Raw genomic sequence first — 20,608 nt, 5'->3', positions numbered from 1 at the left:
GTATTGAGTAATGAGATAGGTCTCCAATTTTTCAGGTAGATCGGATCTTTATCTTTTTTCGGGATCAGGTTAATTATTCCCCTACGTTGATCAATTGAAAGGCTTCCATTGTCAAAAGAATAATTATAACTGTTGATAAGAAAGTGAACAATATCGTTAAAAAAAACTTATAAAATTCAGTAGGGAAACCGTCTGTGCCAGGAGTCTTATTATTAGGCATTAACACTAAAGCTTCCTTACATTAATTTACAGTGACCAGTCCCTCACACTCTTTTTGGGAATCATCATCTACTTTTGAAAAATTAGTATCCGTTGCCAAAATATCATTGAGTTCAAAATTCGGAGCATTACAAGAGGTATACAAATTTTGATAAAACTGTTTTTCCTCATTAAGAATATCGGCACCTTTAGTGTGGATTTGGCCGTTATCTGATTTCAATTTAGTGATGACCTTCTGCTTTTGATTTCTTTTTTCCAAATTGATAAAATATTTGGAGTTTCGTTCACCATGCTCAACCCAATTGGCTCTGGACCTAACAATACAGCCTTCTGTTTTTATCTTATAAAAAGAATCAAGTTGGGATTTACATTCTTTAATCTCATTCAAAATACCTTCAGAAGGCTCATCACTATATTTTTTTTCAAGATTATTTAGATTTGTAACTAAATTGCCCTCCTGAATCTTGCGTTTCCTGGAAATTTTGGCTGAATATTCTATTGTCTTCGATCTTATTTGACATTTCACAAAATCTCATAAAATATTAGGATTCAACTCCTTATTACTATCATCATTAACAATATCATTAATACATTGTTTCACAACATTAACATATTCATTATCATGCAACAAGGATGTGTTAAATTTCCAAAATCCGCGCTCTCTAGCCTCGCTTGTTGTTACAACATTAAGGCTGACGGAGGAGTGATCTGTTTTAAACCCAGGGTTAATTTGACAGTCTTCAATCTGAGAAAATAAATTGAAGGAAAACAAGAAAAAAGTCCAAACGACATTGAACAGGAGGCTTTGAGTTGGAGTGCCAAGTATATCTGAAAACATTAGGATTCCTCTTTCTCCAGATATCAATTAGATCGTAATCTTTCATAACATCCTGAATTCTGTTTTGAGAATTGAAATGGGTATGAGCACCACCTCTTTTATCCCACACAACATCAAGGACACAATTGAAATCTCCTACCCAGATAATTGATTCACAGTCAAAATCAGACAATTTTCTATGAATATTCTCAAAAAAACTTGGGTCATCCTTATTTGGCCCATAGACATTAATAAGAGTAACTTTATTATCATTTAAAATAAGATCCAAAATAATGACACGGCCCTCATCGTCATTAATTTTTTTAATTAATTTGGAAATTGCACGAATTTTTAAATAAAATGCAAACACCTCTACTGTTGGATGTCCCATGCGAAAAATAAACATTATTTCATTCATTCATTCATTCATTCATTCATTTATTTCCATATATAAAAATATACAACTACATCAAAAATAAAGAAACACAATATGGCGGAAAAGGCAGGAAGGCCAATAAGGCCTGAGAATTGCCTTTCCTGACGAAAAAAACAAAACAAAGATTATGAAATCAACAAAATAAATAAAATGACTAACAGACATGACAAATTACAGTGCTCGAGAATGGCCTAATTGTACTCAGAGATAAGTTTTTGTTTAAGGTGTTTGCGGAAATGTTTTATGGACTTTGAGTCTTTAATTTTTTATCTAGAGAGTTCCAAAGTATGGGCCCGCTCGTTCGAATGGAATGGTCGGAAAAACTCTTTTATTTTTTGTTAACTGGAGATCATTATTTCGTCTTGTCTGGTAGTCATGGATGTCAGAACGTTTTGTAAAATACTCATTAAATGAATTGGGTAACTCATTATTGTTACCCCAATCATCAATCCATTTTTGTTCAATGTCTGAGGTTGAATGAGTTTCCTGAATAAGAAAAATATCAGCATCCCTGTTTCTGAGCCAGGCAAACACCTGGTTGCGCTTACTTTGATCCCCCAAGCCGCGTGCATTCATTGAATAAATGCTAACGCCCGACTTATCCATTCAAATGCAAATTCTTCGTATCCAGAATACAATTCGATATGTCTGATGTGCTCTCATGTCACACAAAAAATACTGTCCAAACGCTCATACCCCATCCCTTAAGATTAAGTGAAATTATTACTATTTAGTGGAAGTAAGAACATGTCACAACACAAATACCTGCATACCCTGTTCTAAATAAATTTGTGCTGAACAGTTAGTTTTGTTTAGTTATTTTACAGATTTTAATAAAGCTATAATGTAAAACTTAGAATTTAAAACATGTAACAATTCGACCAATAGCAATTCTATTCATACAAAATTCAACTTTGCCGGTGCAGATCATTTCGGGACACCCTGTACATCAGTGATACAATGAAGTATATAATACATTGGAATAATATTGTCCAAAGTGATGAAATGAAATATCACAAATTTCATCACAAAACAATATAATACATAAGAATTAATTTCTTTCTAAAGTGATGAAATGAAACATCACAAATTTCATCATAATACATACAAAGTAATTTTTCCATAGTGATGAAATGATAAACCACACGTTCTTGTCACAAAACATAAAATATTTTTGTGCAAAGTGATGAAATGAAATATCACAAATTTCATCGCAAAACAATATATAATACATAAGAATTAATTTCTTTCTAAAGTGATGAAATTAATGAAACATCACAAATTTATCACAAAAAATATAATACATTAAAATAATTCTTATCCAAATTAAATTCATGACGTGAACTATATTACACATTTCTTCACAAAACAATATAATATATCAAATTTAATGTCTTACTAAAGTTATGAAATGACACACCACATATTTCATCACAAAACAACATAATACATACTAATTATTTTTCCATAATGATGAAATAATAAACAACATGTTCTTGTCACAAAACGTATAATTCATAAGTCAATTTTTTTGTCCAAAGTGATGAAATTAAACAGCACAAATTTCATCACAAAGAAATAATACATCAAAATAACTCTTATCCACATAATATATAACACATTTCTTGGCAAAACAAAATAATACATACGAATTTTTTTTTCAAAAGTGATGAACTGAAACATCACCAATTTTGATCACAAATCATTCTTATCCAAATACACTCCTTTAAAGAATTAAAGGATCAGTTTAATATAATCAGCATACCCACTAATGTGACGTTTAGACCCACACACACACGTCACATACACAAACCTACCCCAATATTTGACTTGACCTTAACCGTGGTGACGTTTGAAAAATGGCTTCAAAATCGAAATGTTGGCCTCCATTTTCCTCCCTCCCTTCACGATGTGGGTGATGGCGGACACTTTTAATGAGTGCATTTTGTCTGTAGCTTAGGGAACAAGTGATGTATTGAAAGATCAAGTACAATTATCAATAATATTATCATCATATCCAATATTTTCAAAAATGCTGATTATATTCAACTGATCCTTTAATTCTTTTGAGGAGTGTATATAACACATTTCTTCGCAAAACAATATAAGAGGTTTTTTTTCAAAAGTGATGAATTGACACATCTCAAATTTTATCACAAAACAGCATAATACATATTACGAATTAATTTTTCTACTAGTATTTTGATGAAATGATAAACTACACATTCTTGTCACAAAATGATTATAAGACTTGAAACATCCTGAATTTCATCACAAATAATAGAATACGTAAGAATTAAAATACAATATAATGCATAATAAGTCAATATATATAGGTTAAATACCACTAATTAGAGCTGGGCAGTGCTTGCAAAAAAAAAAAAAAAGGGAACATTTTTTTGCAAAGAAGGTCCCAGAAAAGGTGCGTAAAAATACTGCAAAATACCAAGTCAAAATTTACAAATTTCAGAGTAACATGTAGAAATGACATGTTTTCTATCATTATTTTATAGTTTTGATGAAAAGTTCCCCAAATCCATCCGCTGGATATCGATTTTCCCACCCTGCCGGTGTGTTCTTCTCAGTACCCAAAAAGGAGGGCTCACTGTAGACAAGGAAAGTCTCAGGTGGGCACTGAAATAAATTTGACCCTCCCACCCAACCCTTTGTTCTTAGTTCTTTTTAACTTGCTACTCATTTGGTACACACCTTAATTTGGGCACAAAATAGTGTAAAAATGCACGTACACAACATTCACTTCAAATAGTATGAAACTGAAATTTTCGCATATATCCCAGCAAAATCGGGCCGAAATAATGCTCACTAGGTAACTTTGTTTTCTTTGCCCACTGCCTCTACAAAAGGTCCAGGCACGCCACTAGAAATGAACTGCAAACTGCTTCAATTGGGCCTTCGTATTGAACATTTTTCATTTATTTCCAATTAACATAGTACACAATAATAGTGTAAAAGGTGTCCCCCAACGGCCTTCATTTAGTGCCCATTTTGAAAATTTTTCCAACGACTGAGGGGCCACATCCACTCTCAGACACCCCCTAAGTCGACACAACCGCGACGAGATGCCCGCTCCGTGGTCTATTAACAAACCTTGTGTCCTGGGGGGGCACTGGTCATTGACAAGGGGGTATCATGCGTGGCCACGAAGTTTCAAATAGCACCCTAAACAAGCATTTACGATGTCTGAAAATGCACCCCTAAACAAGTATGACAAGTGCAATTTCATACCCTAAATAAGTATTGACATTATTTTTGCCCCCATTAGAAGGAAGTAAATCAGTCATATTTCGACACTAAAACCCTTCATGATAACTGGGAAAACACAAATTCAAAAGTTCATAACTTTTAACCTTTATTACATACTACATTTGTCTTAAAGGACCCTAAAGACTGATTTATTGTACAAGGTATACCCTTTTTCTCAAATTTGCTTGTTTTAGATACCCTATTCACGATACGTAAGTACAGTGCCTGATCTTGAAAAAAGACCCTGTTTACTTGAATCTTTGGCCACGCATGATACCCCCTGGTCAATGACCAGTGCCCCCCCGGGCCTTGTGTCCCACCCCCCTACGATCAACTTTTGATTGACGCCCTTTACCTGTATCATAAGAACTACTGTCTGTTCAATTAGCTTAGATTCTTGAATTTTAAGATATTTGAAAAAAAAAAAAATTGTGGTCAAAGTCATCAAAGAAAAGTGTTAGCACAGCCTTAGACCTAACGTGATTTATACTTTTCAAATTCTAAAGTTCAATTTAAAACCCCATTTCTTTTCAATTTTGGTCTTTTCCCGCGATATTTTTAAAAAAAGCCGTAGAACGTCGGGTACCATAAACTTTTTTGAATCAATCCATTTAGAGCAATGGGGACGAATGTCACAATGCGCAATGATATTATTTATTCGACCATCTGCATCAGGAAGTATTGTCCAGCAAAATATTTGCCAGTATGCCTAATTTGTGTTGAAACCCTACTGTTAATGTTGAAACAATACGTTATTATTTATGAACTAAGGTTTTCTAAAATAGGCCCAGCTTATATAAATACATTCCTTGCGTATTTGTTTATTTATTTATTTATTTATTTATTTATTTATTTATTTATTTATTTTGCGTATGGATCTGAGAATGGGTCTGAGAAGGTGTAGGCCCATAGGCCTATTATAAAACTACACATTTATTTTCAATTTGTTATTTCATTTTGTTTGTTGAATACAAACTGGAAAACTGTGAAACAAAAGAACTTTTGTACAAGAAAATATTATTTAAAACAATCAGGTTACAGAAACTTGTAAAGTCACTGTATCTGAAAATGTCAAGCGAATGCTGATATTCTTGGGAAGGAATGGTGGTATTAAACAAAACTCAATTTACATTGTAAACCAGTTGAAGAACGAAATCCATAATTTTAATGTCATTGTTTAGGGAAAAATAATGCTCAGAATAATGTTATGCATAAGACGTAATCGCGCCATATAATTTCGTGTAACAAAAACCGGTGGACCATCATCACCTATAGAACCTATATCCAATAACCGGAACGGTATAACAATTGAAATGGCAGGACAGATTGGTGGACAGATTGTTTTGCTAAATTGGATAGGGTCTATGCCCTAAGTTGAGAATGGACCGTCCCACTCTATTTGTAAAAAGGTCGCGAACCCTTTCGGTGGACCCAAGTAATTGCCTAAAATGAGGCAAAATTGAAAAGAAATGGGGTTTTAAATTGAACTTTGGAATTTGAAAAGTATAAATCACGTTAGGTCTAAGGCTGTGCTAACACTTTTCTTTGATGACTTTGGTCACAAGTTTTTAAAAATTCAAGAATCTAAGCTAATTGAACAGACAGTAATTCGCTGTCGTAGTGCACGTTAGAATATGACCGTTGCCAGGTCAACTGGATCACGCTTTCCTTGTTACGAACCACTGATCGAAATGATCACAACACAAAAGCCTATGGCATATCAAAATTCGGAACAGGTGCTTGAGCCCAGGCTTGGAGCAGTAACCAATGGTTACTAACGTGCACTACGACAGCGAATACAGAGAGTGATGGATATTGCTTTCATAATCTGCTGTATATAATGGTATACAAATATGAACTGTCTATGAGTGTGATGGTCGAAGGTGAAAGATGGATTGTTCCATTCCACGAGCCGGAACGGCGAGTGGGATGGGATAATACATCTTTCACCGAGTGATTATATTTCGACCATTACACGAATTTAAGGCAGTTAATATTTGTTTTATATCACTTATACATAAATTCTGTTGCTCAAAAATACTATTTAAGATAGGGAATACATTATTTTTTTTCATCATCATAATACCATGTTTTGCCGTGACATACTTCATATTTTGGTGTCAACCCCATAACTAAATCGGCTAGTCTAAAGCGCGCTTCAGACTCCATATTGTACGTACAATATTGTATGTACAATACTTTTCGTGACGTCAAAAAGTATTACACGTGCAATAAATAGTATGTACCGGGAAAATATATATTTTGCTACAATCATAGGTTGCTTAATTGATACGGAGTTGCCAAATTTCTAAGAGTTCTAAATTTAGTGAGTGCACGGAATGAGGAACATCTTTTAATTAATGTCTTCTTGTATTCAACCATGGTAGGTATCATAATACCTACCATGATTCAACTGTACTTGAATTATTATATAATCAATGGGCACCTTTTTAAAGTTAATAATACGTCGTATTAATACTAATATTAATAATAGGCCTATTAAAATTGTAATAATAATATAGGCCTAAATGGCACATTCAGATCTTATTTATTTATTTATATATTTATCTATTTAGGCCTATTTATTTATTTATTTATTTATTTATTTATTTATTTATTTATTTATTTATGTATTTGTTTATTTATTTATTGATTGATTGATAACTGATTGATTAATTGATTTAGAGATTCATTTATACTGATATTTAGTCATATATTGATTTAGAAAGTTTAAAAGTATTATTTGTATGCCTTTGTATTTATTCTGGTTCTGATTTTATTGATACTGACATTTTTGTTAATTTTTAAAGTTTTGGCATAGTATTCGTTACATTATAACACGCTGTGTTATGAATTTGCAACACCTTTTTACATATTGATATCGTTGAGGCATGTTATGATAGGCCTACTTATGATCATCACAATACATCCATAAACGTGTTAATACAGTAACCGTAGCGTTAGGGGCACGGAAGCCCCCCATTGATCTGAAATATTAGAAAATCCCATAGGAAAACTGCCGAAAACGGCTTGTGCCCCTCCCCCTCATCAGAACCGGATGCAACGCCTTCTATACTTTTTCATTCATTAGTAATGCGTTGAGTTTTTAAAAAGAAATATCCGCCTTTTTTTTCTTTCTCTTTGAAATGACATACGGTACTTGTTACAAAAAAATCAGCATGGTAAACATTTTTTTTCGTCAGAAGCAGATATTTGGCCTATTCAGTGTCATAAAGCTACAAAATAGACGATCTTTTAAAATCATTTTTAAATGGCTATTTATTTTTCAACCTTATTGTTTGTATTTGTAATGTTCACACAATCTGAACATGTGCTTGTAGGACAACGATTTTGAATTAAACATGTTAATTGTGATATTTTAATTCCCCTAGAACACCACAGTTAAGCGTCCAAAATTGTAAGTGGGTTTTCTTTTATTTAACCTCATTATTTCGCTAAAAATACTCGAAAACCGTCCTAAGAGTTGTTGTTACTAATAAACATTTCATAATTTTGGGCAAAGGATAGCCAAATAGTTGACCGAAATCGTATATTTGCACCAATATTTGACTGAAATCGTATATTAACATTACTGCCCCTTCGTGGCTTTATTGCAAGCCAAAGTGTGAAACGAGATTACTTGAAATATATATTTCAGAATTGAAAGAGTTTCAACCCTACGAATATATTTCTGAAATATGTCTCTCTGATTGGTTGATGGTCAAGAGGATTACGGCATCCTCAAAGCCTCTTGCTGTAATTCTCTAATCGATATCTATTATAGGACCGATCTTCTGAAATCCATACAACCGTGTCAAATGAAATAGTCTCGAATCATAATTTGTGCACGATACAACGTTGATACGTCAGATTTCGGAATTTTATTAAAATAGGCATAAATCACATTGAACAGGTTGAATGCTGGCAAAAGTAGATAAAATAACTATGGGTCGAATTTACATTAATCAGTGTCCTGGGGCCAGGATAACATTTAGGACTCCTTCGAATTCTAAAACAATACTTCGCCAAATGTCCTTGCTTTCATTTTCTCATTTAATTTGTTTTAATTTTAATTAATTTCTTTATCCACTGGCTCTCTGGTAAATCCGGTATTGCCAAATATTTCTCTTGTCCATTACCCGTGTTAATCTATTTATTTATTAAAATGAACCATCTATTAAATTCCTATAATACAATGTATAGGCCTAGTGTATTTGATAACAAATTTGTTTTTATTTTTGATTGGAATTTGGGTTCCATTACACGATTTCATAATAAGATATGTTTGGGCATGGCGGAATTAGTATATGATTAAAAATAGACATACTCTTAGGCCCCCTTTTTTAATGTTTGTAGGCCTACATTATTGATATCAATATTTATGTACAAAATTCAAAAGAATGTATATATATTTGATTGTTTTGTAAACATTAAATTTGATGTTTACTCATAATTATGTCTGGAAAGTCAGGGAAAAACTAAGGAGTATCGGTATTTAGTTTCCTGGGAAAGTGGATCAGATGAGCAGTGAGTAAAAACATTTGCCCTAAATCTTTATTTGATTTTTATTGTTTTATGAATTTATTAGGGCTACTGGTAAAGTGCAGAAAAACCTCTAAACGCACTCTAGGATTTTTCATCAGCAGCAGTAGAAATTTCTCTTGCATAGATTTTCTGGTGACCTCGCTTGGATTTAGCAAACAATGAACCGTCAGGGTTATAGCGCGTTATTTAATCTGATTCAACTCGTCGTGGCACGTATATTTATTGCACGTGTAATACTTTTTGACGTCACGAAAAGTATTGTACATACAATATTGTAAAAAAAAAGAAAAAAAGAAAGGTTTATTTCAAACTCTAATCGTGACCCGCAGGTCAAATTGCTAGAATTGTACATTAAACACACCTAAACAGACACAATGCAATTTTGCTGGCAGCAGCTTACACTGCAAGATTCTCATCTGTGTGACGCCGATGTCACCACAATGTCACTCCATCGGAAACTACACCTCGGTTTTCCATATCGCCGGTCCGAAATAGCCGGGTAGCCAGCCTCCTAGGTTTCTACAGAGTGACTTCGCGGCACGGTGACTTCGCAGGAGAGTCACACCGGTGTGACTACGCGACTGGGCATGGGTGCTCATACCGGCGTTTTGGGTTGCCGGTTTTGCTTTTATTGCCATATTTTTTATATTCTCTTGATTTATTCAAATAATATTCTTTATTTCTTGCTTTTTGGGGGGATTAGGGAGGGGGAAATGGCAAACTGGACTTTAAAAATAAGGGAAATATTAGATGAATAAAATAAATTTGTTAGTAAAAGAAATAAACATGATCAGTAAACAAAGTATAATTCAATAAACTAATATGATGAATAAAATACATTTTTGTTAATTGGTGGTTATTTGAATAACTAAATAAATAAACAATTAAGAATTAAATAAACAGGAAGAAACCAATAAACGAAGAATGGAAGAAGCAAAGAAACACTTCGAAAGAAAACAACTTGAGAAAAATTGCAAATAAAGAAGTTAAAAGTAGGAATATTATAAGAAGCATGTAGGCCTATTGATGAATTAAAATATTAAATGTGTAAAATAAATAAATAATTATAACAATAATAATTCATAACAAGCATTAATATTTGTGTGATAAAAAATAAGACACAATTTCAAACAAACACTGCAATAGGCCTATATTGATGTGACACCGATTTATAGGCATAATTTGATAACTTAAAAAAATCAACATGAAAAAAGAATCAAACTAATAGGCCTATAAAAAACACCATTTTGAAAAACGGAAAAAGAAAATAGCACAAGCCAAAGTTTTGCATAAACTTCAGCAGTAAAAGTATGAAAATGCAGTAGACCTTTCAGGAAAGTGACAAGAAGTAAAACAAAGTGCATGCTAGGCCTATAAATCAATTTTAAATATAACAGAAAAATTCTTGCTTCAAAATAAGTAAAGTTTTAGCAAATCAAAATGTATAAATTGAAAATGCTAGGCCTATAATAGGCATACTTTGCGAACTTCGGCCGAAAATTATTATTTCTTTTAAAACACAATTAAAAATTAAAAAAAGTTTCAATAGGCCTATATAACGTTATCATGCAAAATATGAAAAAGTAGGCCTATAATTTGATAGCAAAACATGTCAGCTAACCACTGAAGTAAACAAAGCAATGATATACGTTTTGTGGGAAAACAAGCAAACAAATAAACAAAATAAAAACGTTTGAAATGAAACAAGCAAATAAACCAAGAACAAGAACTGCAAATAAAACACACACAGTTGATGATATTATTAAACAGGCAGCACGAAAAGAATTCAAATATTATAAAAGAGAACAATAAATAAATGAAACAAAATGAATCGGAAGTCTCACAGTTGAAATATAAATGATAAAGAATGCAAAAGCACGATAAAAACAAAACAAAAACAAAGACGGCAGTAGAACCACAGAACCACTGTACAGCATGCATCAATCAATTAATTATAAAACCAACTCATTCCATTCATGAGCGTACAAGCAGTAAACAAGCATGACTGATACGCGTATTTGTCATTATCAGCGCGTATTTGGTAGATATACGCGCGCGTCCCCAGAGTGTTCGAACTCATAACAGGGATCGGTCAACGACCTTTCGGCAGCGTAGTCACCTTGAAGTTCGCCGACTGGGCACCGAGCAGGCGACGCATGGGGCCTGGCTACGGAAGTCACTTTGATGTGACTACAAGATGTGGACCACTGTCGGAATCTAGTCGGTGGTGTACATCATGAGTCGCCGATGCGGCATCGAGCAGGTAACACATCGGAGGCTAGCAGTTGTAGTCACTACGTGATGCCACTGCTGCATAGTACCCTACTGCCTTGTTTCCGATGTAGTCACTCTCTTGTAGTGACTCTGTCGGCCACCATAGGGTAGGTTATTCTGGAGTGACGGCGGTAGTGACTTCAGAGTTCCAGTGCGATGTAGTCACTCTGTCGCCAGGAATTATTGCAACATTGAACGTACAGTACGTACAATACGGAGTCTGAAGCTAGCCTAAGAGTCAGTGCACGGCTTGGCGCAGGCGCACTACGGCGCAGCACTATGATGGTAAAAACTATCACACGGAGAGGCTGATGGTAAAAATGATAAATGGCAATCAACCAATGAACTGTCTAGAATTTATGTATGAGTGATATAATATAAACTGACCATACAGTGCAGTTGCGTCTGGAGATCAGGTTGATGTACGAGTGCTTTACCGTTCAGAAATATGAATCCGCGGTTGCCGGAGCGGTATTTGACTCTGCAGCTGTGGGCGATATATTTGGTTCTGCGGCTGCGGGAGTTATATGTGGCTCTACGGCTGGGGAGCGGTCATTGGCTCTAATTTCCTTGGCTGCTTCTTGTTGATTTTATCCTGCACATCACTGCTACACAGAGTAATCAGAAGCATGAAAACACCTTGAAGGGAGTTTATTATGATGAAGACCCACCATAATATCTCATTATCAAGGAATGATGCAAGGAAGCCAATGATCCATGTGATACCCATTAACACCTCGATCTGAAATGCGAACATATCAGCAAATTACATCCATAAATCTCATATGTTATAACTATTTTTTAAGTTTTTTGTATTATTATTCATAGCTATTGTTACCAATTGATTTGAGAGCTTAATTGTTTTATTCAGATTAACCGCACTCGTTTCCTTACGTTATTGGTCGGCTTCGGAATCTACATTCTCAAAAATTGTCGACCAATCCTGGAAATTCCAAAAGTGTATTTGTTATAAAGAAGCAATAATACCTATAAACCACGTACTTACCTTGAAACAAAGTAATATGTCTCTTACAGATGTACCGATAGTTTCTTGTTGGTGGCGTAGTTCCCTAGAACGTCTTTGGCGTTTGAAGACCAACACTACGATGACTGAAAACAACCATGTATTTACCGCAAGGAAAATACCAACTGGTAAGCCAAATGCCCAGAAATTATAGACAGGATCAGATATCCAGCATATGGATTCTGCTCCGTACGCAAATGATGCGTGAGTAAAGTGAAGAAAGAAAGAAATAACGACAACGATAAACGGTGTACCAAAGCCAAAAGCTGGAGCTACATAGCGGCAGAAATGACCTGACTCCCATTCTTCAGCCGTCTGTAACGAGCCCCGAAAAATGTGCAGTACGTTTAGAGCAATGACCGTCATCCATGAGAAAGCACCAAGCCAGCTGTAGTGACTGATTAATGCTGATAAGACGCAAATGCTGGGTGGAAATGAAATATATGCAGACAATGTAGGCAGTAGCTGAGCTATGAAAAGAAAGACGCTGAGTATCATGATGCAACGACCGTGAAAGTGACGGAGATCTGTATAACAACAGTGTAAGATAAATGTTACAGTAAGTCCACAAAGAGACAAAATATTCCCTATAGTATTTGCTATAGCGAGATTTCCGGAAAAGACAAAGAAATTGTTTACGAATCTGGTCATGTCAGCACAAATCTGAATTCGGCCATCAGGATACATTAGATAGTCCTCTTCCTCCAAGGTTACGGTGCCAAAATGGATTGCGCTTGAGCCGTTTTCTTTAGAGAAGACGGTGTAATCATCTTTTGTAAGTGTGATTAGTCGGCAGTGTAGGAGATTGAGAACTCTACCACATACTTGCACGGTTTCATCTTTGACGAATGATTCTTGATGTATATCATACGTGTAGGTTACTTGGTGCAAGCTGAACATGGGGAGAATATATTGTCCATTATGCAAGAAAACCTCCGTAACGTGAGACACATTAACTGGTATAAATTCACTGGCCTTACCACTGAACCAAGTTTCGTCACAAGCGTTAATGGAAGGAATATTATTACACATGAACATGTACACAATGAACATGTTGTTGCAAACATTGGCAATCTGATCGGGTGTACCAAAAATGACGTCTAATGTTCCAGCCATATTACAAACCATATCACTTTGAAGCAGATATTTGTCCGAGTACCGACTGAAGTAACGACTTTCTTTCCAGTGAGAATTTTCGTCATACATTGAAATGTTGAGTTCCTGAAGAAGACACGAAATGCTTGCACCGCTCCTTCCGGCATCGCTTCTGTAGCTATTTGATGATCTATCATATGCAAAAAAGATCCAAGACAATTGTTGCCGACAACATAAACCATCCATGACATCGCTTTTGCCAGCCGCTACAACGCATTCACTGTTGTTGTTCAACGTATAACCAGGCGGACACGAAAGTGATCTGCATGCATCTGTATACGGGTCATAGACAGTGTCTTGATCTGCACAGTGTTGAGAACGCGCATTTGAAGACGGCGAGTTTGCTTTGAACTTCCAAATTTTTTGCCAAACTGAACCTAGCAAACTAGCTCTACTACATGAGGTCGTACTACCAACGTCAACGTCATTGCATAGGGCACAGTGGTTATTTTTAAACTGTCCATCTTTTGTACACACATAGTTGGAGTAAGATTCACAAACCCTGGCTATGGACATGTTAACATGTGATGGACATGTATCAATTATTGAAGGAAGGCAATCCCGAAGACGTTTTCCCACTTTTCCGAATTCATGATGTGTCAAACATTTTTCAGAATTTTCCTGTCCTGCTAGCGCTGTGAATGGCTTACCTGTAGGATAATTGACGTCCCAAGGCTGAATATCACCGAAATCTTTCCCGTTACAGATTGCACAGAAGAGGTTTTGAAAGTTTTCACCATACTGATCTGAGACAGGCCATTCCAGATGAAGTCGTTCTGTAAGATCAGTGTCAATTATTGATGGTATGTTTTCACAACGGTGCTGTATCAAATCATTACTCCAGTTAGCAGGACACTTACTGACGAGCAGAACTGAACCGATATCTGGATAAGCTCTATCTAGTGGAACACATGTGAATAAAGCTGGTTCTATACTGCCTGTTTCGTTAGCTGATGAGAAGCAGGTTTCGTGATAATCATAGCAGCAATCTTGGAACAGCTCACATTGAGGATCACAGCGACATCTGACAAGTCCAAGTTGATAACCACAACGCCCTTGACAACTGCTGTCAGTGGTTACCAAGATGTTGGTATTCTCGTAGCGCAACTCTGGAAAGATAAATTTCCCAATAATTCCTAATAAACATTTTCACATGAAATAACGGTTGGACATGAAACAATAGGTAATCATTTATTAATTAACAAAACATTATATAATGTACAATTCTAGACCTGGACAATACCAACAGCTATCACACTAATATTCACATATATTTTGTAGCTACTTTTAACATTGATTTTCGTAGCTATATCAAATTATTCATCTTTTTCTGCTTTTTTTGTAATTTCTATTATATAAATTGTACATTTGTGTGCAAATTGAGGGAGCTATCTACATATATTTTAAATTTAAATTAGCCAATTAATATCAGTTATTCCTTACATATCATGATAAAAAGTGTTTGAAAATTACCTTCCCATCTTTTTCTGATGTTCTAATACCATTATACAAGTGTCTTCTCCTCGTGAAGATGCAAACAAGATTTAAGATAAATAGCGTCATCATTGTTCATCATTTTTACATGCATGAAACAAACATCTTAAATTCTAAACCCCGACAGGGCCACTCATGAATACAAGCTACACAGCTTTACCACCGGGTAAGGTGGTGGGTTAACAATGGGTTAAAATGAGTGTAAATGCTGCATGGACCTCCTAATAACGTGTGTTTGTACAATGCATAACAAAGTAGAAAGTCCGGTGAAAATCGCAGCAATTAGCGTAGTAGGCTAGGCTGACAATGTACGAAGATGCTGGTCACATTTACACATTATAACATCATAGCGATATTACTCAGGGGATGTTTGTCCTTATTTTGGCATCATTGGATAACCTATATATACATTAACACCAACTAAAAGGGGATTGCATCCATTTTACATCCATTATAAGCAACGTTTTTTTAAACTAAGGATGTTGCACTTCTTTGATTAAGTTCGGACCCGAACATGCTACACTATGTGGAATAAAGTTTAAAATTTATATTTCCTTAGCCAAATGGCATTTGGCTAAGGTCTGTTTCTGTTAGGTTCTGATTCTTTCTGTCTTCTACAAATCTTATAATGAGCCATCGTAGCCATATGCGTTTGTCAATTTTGACGAAATTTGGTTATTATGACCATGGGGGAGGGGGGGGGGCCACAAATGTCACCTGAAAATGTCTGGCTCAAAGGTCATGTCAAGGCCATTATGACCAAAATATGCTACTCCTTCCCCATATTACATGACGTCACTTGCACACATGCATCGTCTATAGCCAGTATCTAAAAGTTGTACACAGAATTGAGGTCAAAGGTCATTTAGGGGTCATTTCTGGTATGTAACCAAATACCTTAAATCGACCATTGTAGCCATTATGCTTTCTGCCATGTTGGCCATAAATTGGTCACTAGGACCATTGGATTGGGCCACAAACGTCACATGATCATTTCAGGTCAAAGGTCTTCCACAAAAAACGTCCATTGTGGTGAATACAATAGGGTTGTCAATAGCTGGAAGACTAGTACTATTATGGATGTGCATATTTGTTACTGTCTGTCCAATTAACTTAGAGACCCGGTTTTTATTACTTATTTAAATATACGTTTTTGAAAAAAGTCATGAAAGAAATGTTGTTAGTGACTTTCAGACCTAAGAAGTTTTTCTTGTTCCAAAGATTTTTGGTAACATTAGAACCACAAATCTATTGAAATTTGAGCAATCTCACGGCAAATTTGAAAATGATCCGTGAAACGTTGGGTGCCATTTACCAAATACGTATTTGGACGGTTCGATTATTATACTTCGAAGGTAGGAGTCATATGGATGTGACAATCAAATAAGAAAAACCATTTTCGATCAATAGAGGTTGTGCAATAGCACGAAATTATAGATTGTTAAGGATTTGAACCGGTGTCCCTCACCATGATCATGGCGCAGCGAAGTCCATTCAATTGAATGATGTCATCAACCTACTTGTAGGTATGCCAGGCAAACACATTTGCTAGTCAGCCAAATTCGCCGACAATGTCAATGCATTTTTACATAGAAATTTAAAACAACTGGCCGAAGAAAGAAACCTACATAAATATGTTTTCTATACTTCACTTGACCCAAATATATGATTTTTTATGGTGATAAGTCACTCGCACATGGAATTTTAGAGGGATTTTGATAGAAAAAAAAAAAAAAAAAGCTGCTATCATCATGAGATTAAGATCTAGAAACACCCCGAAATGCCGTTTTGGGGAATTTTGCTAGCTGAATCTTTTTGACATTGTTGATGAAAGTCAATCTTTGACAAGATGTAACTTTGCTACGGAAAGTGCTATGAAAAAAAGGTTTTCAGTTTTGGCTTTGTTTACTCAAGGGCTTTAATTTGATATATAAAATGATGCAGTTTGATGGCAAATTTGAATTCACCTAGCATACCTACTACTTGATCGTAGTGTTGTTTGTTATGTGTGTGAGACGAACTGTCGCGGTAGATTGCAATCATGCTTTTGTTGAATGTATTTGTTTAGAGGTCGTTGTTTCTCTTAAAAAGGACAAGCAGAATAGCATTTATTGTATGTCTATTATATCTTTATTTATCTTTTTGAATAGGTATTATGTATTATTGTTATTGAGGTTATAGAAATTCAAAAATACATAGATTATTTTAATTAGCCCATACAAGGTGAATCAGTAGTAGTAGGCCTATACATTGCTGATTAATATGATTTGTCACTACGTGACCTCGATTTTAATCGCCCCCAACTGTGAAATGGACTTTCCTTTCAAAAGTTTTTAATCATTAGGAATAATTGTATGGTCCCATTTTATTGTCGAAATATAGTCAAAATTGAATAAAAGTCGACATGAAGAAAAACATTTTCAAAATGTTACCAAAAAATCTTGTTAGGTCCGAGGTCCACTAGAACATTTTCTTTCATGACTTTTTTCTAACCCATATACAGTCTCTACGCAGGACAACCGATTCTTTTGTTCTGCTTAGCTCACTCAGTCATTTAATGAGGCAATACGAACGATCGAATTAGGTGTTGAAATGAGCACAATTTTGAGTTACACCTTTTCAATGTAAAATTAATTTTCTCGGCCAAATGAAAAGCAATAATTTTTATTTTTTCAGTAAATGTCAGGAAAAACTGTAATGCTTGATACTGTATTTTTTTTTCTTATTTTAGTGTTAAACTTAGGCGTGAAATTCAGTCATTTCGTGTAAGATTTTCGATTTTGATAGGCTTAAACTCTGCCCGCGAGCCTTTTTTTGGATCAACCTTTTAGCTTTTCGAAGTAATATAGTTCGCTAATGAAGGATTTTTCCCAACTTTCTAACGTACATCACCGTGAGCAATATATCATAGTTTTGTCAGAATTTCCGTTTTGATTTCACCATTTTTTACTGCCGGCTGAAAATTTTCAAAATCCACGCGTGAAATCTGAAGCTAACATTAGCATTGTGGATCGATATCTATGGGTGCCCGGCCTGGCTACAGTGTTGCCAGAACTTCAATATAGCAAAGAAATTCCCAGGCCTAGCGCTCCTATGACACTGATCATGTTATGAGGATTAAACAAAAACCTGTTCAAGTAATTAATTAAAAATTGCTTCCCTAAAAACATAATAACTTGGATGTTAATACTTAACCTAGTGTTTCAATTGTCATGAAGGTGACTGGGTATGGTGCCTTTTGTTTGTGTTTGTTTGAAATTGCTTTTGGAAACCCACCGAAAGTCATAATGAAGCAGCCAAAACAATATCAGGTTAAACATGGAAGTTTATAAAAACCTATTAAATGACTAAAGGAAAAAAAACATTTGTGGCAACAATGAGCCTTGTATTGAAAGTCATGGTTAAAATGTGTTGAGTACCACCCCTACCATCCCTACATACACCCCACTACCCACCTCACACACCTCTGCACCCACCCCACCCCCATAGGCCTACACAATATTACATGTATACCGTTACATAATAATATTTATATATATAGCACAGCTATAGCTATACATTTAGAAAGTAGGTCCTTTAGCGCTAAATTATGACAAATAGGCCTACATGTCCAATTAAAAACAAACCCGAACACAAGTCCGAAGGGTGTAATGAAAATGCCAACCCGCGATACAAAATTCACCTGGAGATAGGATCTAGGAGGGACAGAAAATTAAAATCCCCTATAATAACACGCTAATTTTTCTAGGTTTGGACAGTGGATTTTCCCATGGACCTCATCCTAGGTAAATAAATAAACAAACAAACAAACAGACAAAATGGTTTTCATAATCATGGAATCCATAGGCCCTATAAATTGAAATTGCAGGCTATCACAGGAGCAAATTTCAAAAATTCACCTCATTTACCAGAACACCCCTTGGGGATTTGGGCTACCAAATCGCTGGTCGGGCAATCCTGGCTAATTCAATGGAAAAGCGACCTGGATGACAATCAATGGAAATATCGATTATTTCTGCTGGTTGCTCTCGAGATAAAGTACTGGGTTTTACATTTTCGGAGCATGCAGGGAAAAGGGTTAAATAAAAACGGAATTTCTGACAAAACTATAATATATAGACCCACACGATGTGCCTTACAGAGGTGTGAAATATCTTTCTTTAGCCAACTATATTAGTTTGAGACGCTAAAAAATGAATTCCGTAAAAAGCTCGCGGGCGAACTAAAGGCCTATAAAAATAAAAAATATCACACTAAAAGACACAATTTGATGCTTAATTTTTACACCAGGATTTAAAAAAAAAATGTATATCCAAGCACTATGTTTTTAACTGACATTACTGAAGAAAAAACAAATATTGCTTTATATTTGACCGAGAAAATTAATTTCATAGCAAAAAGGTGCATCTCTGAATTGTGCTGGTTTTAACATGTATCGATCGACTTTTAGCGCGACTAAGCAGAACAAAAGAATCGGTTGTCCTGCGTTCTGAGTGTATATTGTTTCAAATAAATAATAAAAACCGAGTCTCTAAGTTAATTGGACATACAGTAGTTTTGTTCAGATAAAGTCTATTCAGCACCATAAGATAAGTACATAATAGATGTTAGATTTGGGAAATAATGTTTTGCTTGCTGTATTTGCAGTAAGTAAATACTTGGTCTCCCCAATCCACATTTAACTTTTACAAGGACAAATTTAGTAAATAGTATTTTGTAATACTATTGACATATCACACACTACTAAATAACTCTCAATGGTAGCACTATCATTACTCTGCATAATACAGCATGATTATTACTTTAATTCTTTAATGCTACATGTAGGCTAACTAGGGTATTTGTAGAAGATATTATGTGACCGGTCAACGATTGAAATTGTCTGCAACATGGACTAGAAATTTATAGTACATTTATAACTACATTCTGAGTGAGGTCGTGTACATTGAATACTCCAGCTAAACTTGCATTTAAAAAGGGAAGGTATGCACCAAAAACACTTTTTCCTTATTAAACTTGCTAGACACGTCATATATGGTGTCAAGGACACTTGGGTTGGATAAAAGCGAAAAATGAAAAAATTACCTAATTTGCATATTATATTGGCGGCCATCTTGGATTTTTGGGTGTTGGATTTCAATTGAGTCCAGGTACACAACGAAACATGTTATAAACCTAATTCTTTTTTAAAATGAAAGATAACAAGCAAACTTAAAAAATGTAGGAATTAGATTTTTAATAAATTATTCCATTTTCTAATGAGAGGAAAAACAAATCTAAAACAAAGAAAAACATGGATAATTTGCTCTCAATAGCGCCCTCTATAATTTGATTTTATCTTTTCCTGAGAAAATGGAATGTTTAAAAAAAATCTAACTCC

The sequence above is a fragment of the Amphiura filiformis genome, chromosome 18 (genome assembly GCF_039555335.1).
Source record: "Amphiura filiformis chromosome 18, Afil_fr2py, whole genome shotgun sequence".
NCBI lineage: Eukaryota > Metazoa > Echinodermata > Ophiuroidea > Amphilepidida > Amphiuridae > Amphiura > Amphiura filiformis.
This window is presented reverse-complemented; position numbering follows the sequence as displayed.